Genomic DNA, 8,874 nt, shown 5'->3' with positions numbered 1-8,874 from the left:
GTGGGTAGACCGGCGCTTGGGTATTGCCCTTACTTGGACAAGCATCCCACTTATTATTAACCCCTCTCGCAAGCATCCGCAACTACGAAATAAGAATTAATACAAAGTCTAACCATAGCATTAAACTAGTGGATCCAAATCAGCCCCTTACGAAGCAACGCATAAACTAGGGTTTAAGCTTCTGTGACTCTAGCAACCCATCATCTACTAACTACTTCCCAATGCCTTCCTCTAGTCCCAAATAATGCTGAAGTGTTATGTAGTTGACGTTCACATAACACCACTAGAGGGAAAACAACATACAACATATCAAAATACCGAACGAATACCAAATTCAGATGACTACTATTAGCATGACTTATCCCATGTCCTCACGAACAAAAGTAACTACTCACAAAGCATAATCATATTCATGACCCGAGAGGTAATGAGTAGCATCAAGGATGTGAACATAAACTCTTCCACCAAGTAATCCAACTAGCATCAACTACAAAGAGTAATTAGCACTACTAGCAACCTTACAAGTACCAATCGGAGTCGTGAGACGGAGATTGGTTACAAGTGATGAACTAGGGTTTGGAGATGAGATGGTGCTGATGAAGATGTTGATGGTGATGAGTCCCCTATGATGAGAGGAGTGTTGGTGATGACGATGGCGACGATTTCCCCCTCCGGGAGGGAAGTTCCCCCGGCAGGATCCTCCTGCCGGAGCTCTAGATTGGTTCTGCTCAAGTTCCGCCTCGTGGCGGCGGCAAATCCATGAAAAAGCTCCTCCTTGATTTTTTTCTGGACGAGACCCTTCATATAGCAGAAGAGGGGGGCCAGTGGGCCAGCAGGCTGCCCACAAGCCCCCTTGGCGCGGCCAGGGGGTGGCCGCGCCAAGCAGACTTGTGGCCACCTGCTGGCGCCCCTCTGGCGCTTCTTCGACGCAGTATTTTTTATAAATCCGGAAAAAATCCTTGTTGATATTTACGGCGTTTGGAGTTGCGCATAATAGGTATCTCAACTTTGCTCCTTTTTAGGCCAGAATTCCAGCTCCCGGCATTCTCCCTCTTCATGTAAACCTTGCAAAATAAGAGAGAAAAGGCATAAGTATTGTACCGTGAAGTGAAATAACAACCCAAGAAGCGATAAATATCAACATGAAAACATGATGCAAAATTGACGTATCACCGCCTACGCCACCTTCCGCTCGAGGAGCCGGCGTGGCGAGCGACGTGTACCTTCAACAGGATGCAACCTACGTCATCTTCACCAGCAAGCCTGATGAAAAGCATAGCCAGCGCAAGCGCGCGCTGGAGGTCAACGCCGTTGTCCCTCCTGTCCCCAGTACATGCACTGGTCGGACAAGCCGGTCAGTTGGGGTCGTGAAGACCATCCGGCTGTGATGCTAACCCCATGCGGCTACGTGCTAGTGCTGGATCCCACTTTCGTCTCCCGGCGAAGCACGTGCCACTTCACGCGGGTGCTCATAGACGGCGGTAGCAGCATCAACATTCTCTACCGCGACACCATGGAGAAGCTCGGTATTCTATAGTCCGAGCTCCCGCCCACTCGGACGGTGTACCACGGCATCGTCCCTGGCCACTCTTGCTCGCCGATCGGCAGGGTTCGGTTGGATGTGTTGTTCGGCTCGTCGAAGAACTTCCGTCGTGAGCTGCTCTGGTTTGAGGTCATCAATCTTACCAGCTCCTACCAGGCCATATTGGGCCTATCAGCCTTCGCCAAGTTCATGGCGGTCCCGCATTATGCCTATCTGAAGACGAAGCTGCTTGGCCCGCATGGGATCATCACTGTCAGGGGCAATTACAAGAAGTCATCCGAGTGTGCTCTGGCCAGCTCCAAGCTGGCCAAGTCACTCATCATCATTGAGGAGCGGCAACAAATCAACCTGCTCGTGGCCCTCGCCCGCGAGCCGGCCGCCATGACCGAGCCCAAGCTGAAGCAGCCGGCTGCGGAGGCTCGGTTCCAGCCAGCCATCGGCAAGGACACCCAGAGAGTCCCTCTGGAACTGGCTGACCCCACCGACAAATATGTCCTGGTGGGGGCCGGCCTCAGCGGCAATAAGGAAAGCGAGCTCGTTGACTTCCTCCGTGAGAATAGGGATATCTTCGCATGGTCCCCAAAGGACATGCCAGGAGTCCCGAGGAAGTTTGCCAAGCACTTCCTCCACGTCCGTCGAGACGCAAAACCGGTAAGGCAACCCTTGCGCCGCTTCTTAGAGGTCAAGCGAAAAAACATCAATGAAGAAGTTGTCCGGCTACTGGCAACTGGCTTCATCATGGAAGTCTTCCACCCAGATTGGTTATCGAACCCTGTCCTGGTCTTGAAGAAAAATAAGACTTGGCGCATGTGCATCGACTGCATGAGCCTGAACAAGGCATGCCCCAAGGATACATTTACTTTGCCCCATATTGATCAAGTGATCGACTCGACGGCCGGCTACGAGCTGTTGTCTTTCCTAGACGCCTACTGAGGCTACCATCGGATCAAGCTAAGTCCAGCCGATCTACTGAAGACAACTTTCATTACACCCTTTGCGGTGTTTTGCTAGATGACAATGACGTTCGAGCTGAAAAATGTCGGCGCCAAGTTCCAACGCTGCATGCAGCGATGCCTTTACAGGCAGCTTGACCGCAACGTACATGTCTATGTGGATGATGTTGTGGTCAAAACCAAACAAAGCCACACCCTCCTCGACGATCTCAAGGAGACGTTCGTGAGCCTGCGCGAGTTTGAGACCCGGCTGAAACCGGAGAAGTGCGTGTTCGGCGTACCAGCCGGCGAGCTCCTCGGTTTCCTTGTTTTCGAACGAGGGATTGAGGAAAACCTAGAGAAGATTCAGGCCATCAAGCATCTAGAAGGTCACCGGCTGCCTCGCCTCCTTCAACCGCTTCATCAGCCAACTCGGAGAGAAGGCCCTCCCACTCTACCGCCTGCTCAAGAAAGAAGACGACTTTGTGTGGAGCGACGAAGCCGACGAGGCCCTACGCGGCCTCAAGCGCGCGCTGACCACAACACCGGTGCTAGCCGCAACTACGGATAGAGAGCCGATGCTGGTCTACATCGCGGAGACCAGCCCAGTCGTCAGCATCGTCATGGTAATCGAATGCTTCGAGCGAGGCTGAGCCCAGCCGGTCCAGCGACCAGTCTACTACTTGAGCGTGGTGCTCTCTACCTTGAAGCAGAATTACCCGCACTACCAGAAGATGTGCCACGGTCTGTTCCTGGTGGCCCGGAAGCTCAAGCCCTACTTCCAGGAGCACCCTATCACGGTGGTGAGCACCGCTCCCATCAGGGAGATCATGTGCAACAGGGACACGACCGACCGCATCGCGAAGTGGGCCCTCCAGCTAGTCGACCACGACATCAGGTACGAGTCCTGCACTGCTGTCAAGTCACAAGCATTGGCGGACTTCCTCATCGACTGGGCAGAGACGGAGTACTATGCACTACGAGAGCTCAAAGATGCGCACCGTCCTCGGAGCCGACATCGTTCTCTCCACCCCGAAGGGAGACCGACTATAGTACGTCCTACATATCCACTTCACCCCGTCAAACAAAGTGAAGGAGTACGAGGTGCTCACCCGCAACCTTCGGCTGGCCAAGGAGATCGGTGTTCGACGCATCCCCTGCTTCGGTGACTCCGACCTAGTGGTGTAGAAAGTCACTAGCGAGTGGGACGCGAGGGACGCGAACTTGGCCAGCTACGGCTTCCCGGTCCAACAACTGACAAATGGCTTTGAAGGCTGTGAGTTCCACCACATCCTACGAGCCGGCAATGAGGCCGCTGACATGCTGGCAAAAATCGGCTCCACCAGGAAGCGCATCCCAACCGGCGTGTCCCTGGAGCACCTGCGCAAGCCCTCCATCACACCTTCTCGAGAGTCCGAGTCCATCTTCATCCCGGCAGACTTGGGGGCACCACTACCGGTCCTGGGGACTGCCAATGCCGACTCGAGGGCTGCCCGCACCCTGCCGGCTGGAACCCCAACCGGCCCATCAGCTCGAATTCCATGCGGCCTGCCACCTGCATCAGACGGCCCTCCCGGTCCGCCGCCTGCTCCAGATGGCCCTGGGGCTGCCGACCCTCCCTTGGGGTCCCTCCCGTCCGACTCGGGGCCTACGACAGCCCGTCAGCCGCATGTCGCCCCCGCCCAAGCAAACGCCACGACGGCTGTGCTTGTCGTGGTCACGGCCCGAACCTGGGGGGCAACCGTTCCTTGAGTACCTCGAAAGCGGCACTCTACCTGCTAACAAGGTCGAGGCCCGACAGATCCAAAGGCGTTCTGCCGCCTACACCATCATCAACAACAAGCTTGTGAAGCGCAGCGTGTCTGGAGTCTTCCAGCACTGCATCGAGTCGGACAAAGGCCGCGAGATCCTCCGCGACATCCACCAGGGTGAGTGCGGCCACCACGCCGCCTCACATTCCCTGGTGGCCAAGGCATTCCGCCACAGGTTCTACTAGCCGATTGATTTGAAGGACGCAAAGGAGCTAGTCGACAAATGCAATGGTTGTCAGCGCTTCAAGGCACGCAGCCAGCAGCCGGCTGCGGCTGTACAAACCATCCCCCTCACATGGCCATTTGTCGTGTGGGGCCCAGACATGGTAGGACCATTCAAGACCGCCCGGGGCGGAGTGACAAATATTTTGGTGGCCGTCGACAAATACACAAAGTGGATCGAGGCTTGACCGATCAAGAAGCTCGACGGCCACACGACCGTCACTTTCATGAAGGACATCACCGTCCGCTACAGCCTCCGCAAAAGCATCATCTCCGACAACGACACCAATTTAGCCAAGGGTGCGCTCGCCCGCTACTGCAGCGATCACGGAATCCGGCTGGACCTTGCATCCATGGCCCATCCGCAGTCAAACGGCCAGGACGAGCGGGCAAACAGCCTCATCCTGGCCGGCCTCAAGCCGAGGCTGGTCGAGCCGCTTGAGCGCTCGGCCGACGCTTGGGTCGAGGAGATCCCGGCTATGCTATGGCCAACCGGTCGACTCAGATCACCCCATTCTTCTTAGTGTATGGGGCCGAGGCGATCATCCCACAGACGTCGAGTTCGATTCACCTCGGGTCATCCTATATACCAAGGCAGACACAAAGGAGGCTAGAGAAGACATCGTTGACCTCCTTGAGGAGCCACGCAAGCTAGCGATGTCCAGAATGGCCATCTACCATCAGGTCCTGCGCCGCTACCACAGCCGGCGGGTCAAGCCACTCTCATTCCGAGAGGGCGACCTCGTGCTTCGGCTGATCCAGTGGATAGCTGGCTAGCACAAGTTGTACGCCCCATGGGAGGGCCCGTTCTCATCAGCAAAGCCCTGAGCAACAATGCCTACTATCTGATCGATGCTCAGAAGGCAAGGAAGAACAAGCAGGACGCCTCCGGCTCCAAGACAGAGTGGCCATGGAACGCAGAGCTCCTCCGCCCATTTTACAGTTAGATGTGTATGTATGTATCCGCCTAGTTTCAATCAATGAACACCCGGCACCTCAGAGAAGGACTCGGGGACTGCCTTTCTATCTTAACCATGAAGTTTTTTTCCTTATGCACCGGCTGCCCCCGAGTCGGCTCGGCCAACCGGGGACTGCCGGCTCTCCCAACCCCCACCCCAGCTCGGTCGCGTACCATAACTCCTCCTTCTTGACAGCCAAATTTGGTCGGCTACAGACCACAACTTGGATGTCTAGCCGAAAGGTGCACAAGAAAAAAGGCGCGGGGTGTATGGGTAAAATTGACAAGGGGCGGGATGGGTGCGGCCGCACTGTCCAGACGGTTCAAGAGTCTAACTTGCAAAAAGTCTAAAGTACCGATACCCCGCCTCCGCAACCCACTCCTTGCCCGGCCATTCCACCAGCCGGCTGGCTGACAGGAACAAAGGCAAAGGAGCGGGGCACATGGGAAAATGAAGATTCAGAGCAAGAAAGATAAGTGAACAAAAGGACAAACGACAATATGTTAAAACTAAAACTGCAGTGCATAGATAAAGAGATAAAGGCACAAGGCCGAGAGTACATTACAATACACCTGGAGTGGGTGGACTTGTTCATAACAAACTTTGCACGATAAAGAAAATAGGAAATATAAACGGCCGACTGCGGCAGCACCCTCTCCCGGTCCCAACCGGTGTGGTCCTCTGGCTTGCTTAAGCGTTGTCAGTCGGCGGCGCTTCCTCGGTGTCCTCCGTCTCGACATCCGGCGGCGCTCTACCGCCAATTGGTGGCACCTCTATGTCCCCGACAGGCGGCTGCTTCCCTTAGGCGGAATACTCGACCGTGTCCCTGGAAGCCATCTTGGCACCTCCATTATCTTCACACTCCTCCGAGCTGGACGCCACATCCTCCACGCTATCAATGACGGGAACGCCGTAGTTGTCCTCCGGGAGGGGCACGCCGTTTTCGTCGAGCTCCGAGAAGTACTCCTCCAGCGCCGCGTAGCTGGCAAGCTTGTGGGTCGAAAGACGATTTCCTCCTGGTGCCGCACCAACTCTACCTGCAATGCCACCCTCAGGGTGCTCATCCGGTCCAGGTTGATGCCGGAGTACCAGGAGAGGGCAAAGGTCAAGGCGGTCGTGGCGTCGGACCGTGCAACTGCTGCCCTCCACGCGTCGAAACGGTCCATGGCGTGCTCCAGCCACGTTGCGACCCGGCCCTCAGGAACTCCTTCCGCCCGGTTGGGCCAAAGGACCTGCAAAACGCCCTGGCCTGCTTGCAGGATCCAGTCCCAAAGGACTCGAAGGAAAACCACCCAGCTGCCGCAAGCTTGGGCCACCTCCGCTGCCGACCAGTCAGTATCCTCGGCCGACTCGCCACCGGCTCGAAGCTGATCCTCCCAGCGCGCCTCCACGACGCGCTCCGCCCATTACTGCGTGTGTGGGAGGCGAGATGACCCGTAGAAAAAAAAGAAAACAAAGGGGAGGCGGGCAAAACTCAATGGGCAAAGGCATCGACGCTTACCAGCGAAGATGTTGTCCACCCTGCAAAGAAGGCCAAACATATTGGCCGCCTCCAGGTTCGCTTCCCTCTTGAGTTCCTAGGCTCGGCGCGCCTCCTCCCCGAGCCGAGCCACCTCTTAACGAAGGGTCGCTGCCGCCCCTTCACCGGCGGCCGCCGACTGCTGCGCCGCCTCCTCCGCCTGAAGTGCGCCGCCGAGCCGCTCCACCTCTGCCTTCCGTTGTGCCGTGGCTGCCCGTTCGGCGCTCATGTCCTTTTGCAGCCGGTCGCACTCCCCAGCAACCTCGTTGCGCTTGCTTCGGACATCGGTGAGTGACTTGCGTAGCTCCTCCACAAGACAACCATCGCTGCACCAAAAAGAGTCACAGACCGGCTAGACTACAAAGATACGAAGTAGTAAGATTTGGCCAGACTGCTATGGAGCCGCACAGCCGGCCCGAATCTCGGGGACTACAGCCAGTGGGTGCGCTCGCACGCACCCACCATGAAAGAAAAAGGAGATATAATTACCCTTGGCCCCCTCCAGCTCGGCCTTGGCCGCCTCCAACTCGGTCGTCCGGGCCGTGAGATCCGCGCAGACCTTGAACTAGGAGTTCTTGGCGAAGCGGCACAAATCCACCACGTCTTGGAAGATCGCCTCACGCTTCATCTACTCGGACTGAAAAGAGAATCGAAAGAAGTAATAATTTGCCCCGCTGCCATAAAGCCGCGCAGCCGGCCCGAATCTCATGGACTACACCCGGTGGGTGCGCTGGCGTGCACCCACTACCAGGCAAAAAGAAAGAAAAAAGACAGGCGAAAGGCTCACCTAGAGTGCCTTCTCCAACGCCTTCTTCCCAATTGATTTCTCAAATTGAGGTGTGTTGGCTTGGGTATTCTTGGGGAGATGCATTTCTTCAACTTGTAGCTGAGTATGTGATTGAACTTGTCGCCGCTTCCCTTGTTGCTTGTGACTTTGGGGGTTCTTCTTCAATGGGAAAGATCTAACATGGTGGCCTTCATCTTTGCACTTGAAGCAAACAATCTTGGCTGAATTGTTGACTTGTTCTTGGCCCTTCTTCTTAAAGCTTTTGGACTTGTTGTTGTTGTTGGAGTTGAATCCAAGTCCACCTTTGCCATTTGGCGATTTTTGCCCACACAAGACATTGTTGAGTGTGGACATCCCTTCATTACTGTTTTCCAAGTCTTTCTTCAAAGAAGTGACTTGGGCCTTGAGCTCTTCGATTTTCTCTACATGGTTAGTATCAACACAAGTACTAGAGGAAGTATAAGCTTCATTGTTAGAGCATCAAGGCAAGGAAAGTAATTCATCACAAGATGTAGCAACATTATGAGTAGTTGAATTACGAGGACTAGCACATAGCAATATAGCATTTTTTACTAGAAGTAGTTCTGATGTCCACATGAGGCTCACTTGATGTTACCTTGGTAGTAATAGCCTCATCAGCTAACTTGAGCACATTATGGGATACTAGAAGATCCTCATGAGAGCTTGTGAGCATTTCATGACTTTCTTCCAATTTCCCATAATTGCTAGATAGCAACTCAAGTTGAGTGCTTAGCTCAACATTCTCCTTTAATATGGATGCTTCACAAGAAATAGAGTTAGTATCACAAGCATTAACAACAAGAGGAGAAGGCAACTTGGCAACCTCTTTAGCATATGAAGCTTCAAGTTGAGCATGAGACTCGGTGAGTTCGATAAGCAAACTCTTAATAGCCCTTGAGCCATTTTCGAGGTGTTCATAGTCCTCAAGTAGTTCAGCATGTGAAACATCAAGCTTATCAATTTTAGTTCTAAAATCATTAGCCACCTCTAGAGATCTACCATGAGATTCCTTTAATCTAGATAATTCTAGAGAAAAGATTTCCTCAAGAGATTCCTTGGTGGTTTGTTCATTTTCAAGAG

This window comes from Hordeum vulgare, chromosome 4H (genome assembly GCF_904849725.1).
Source record: "Hordeum vulgare subsp. vulgare chromosome 4H, MorexV3_pseudomolecules_assembly, whole genome shotgun sequence".
Classification (NCBI taxonomy): Eukaryota; Viridiplantae; Streptophyta; class Magnoliopsida; order Poales; family Poaceae; genus Hordeum; species Hordeum vulgare.
The sequence above is the reverse complement of the archived record's forward strand: the minus strand, read 5'-3'. Positions refer to the sequence as shown.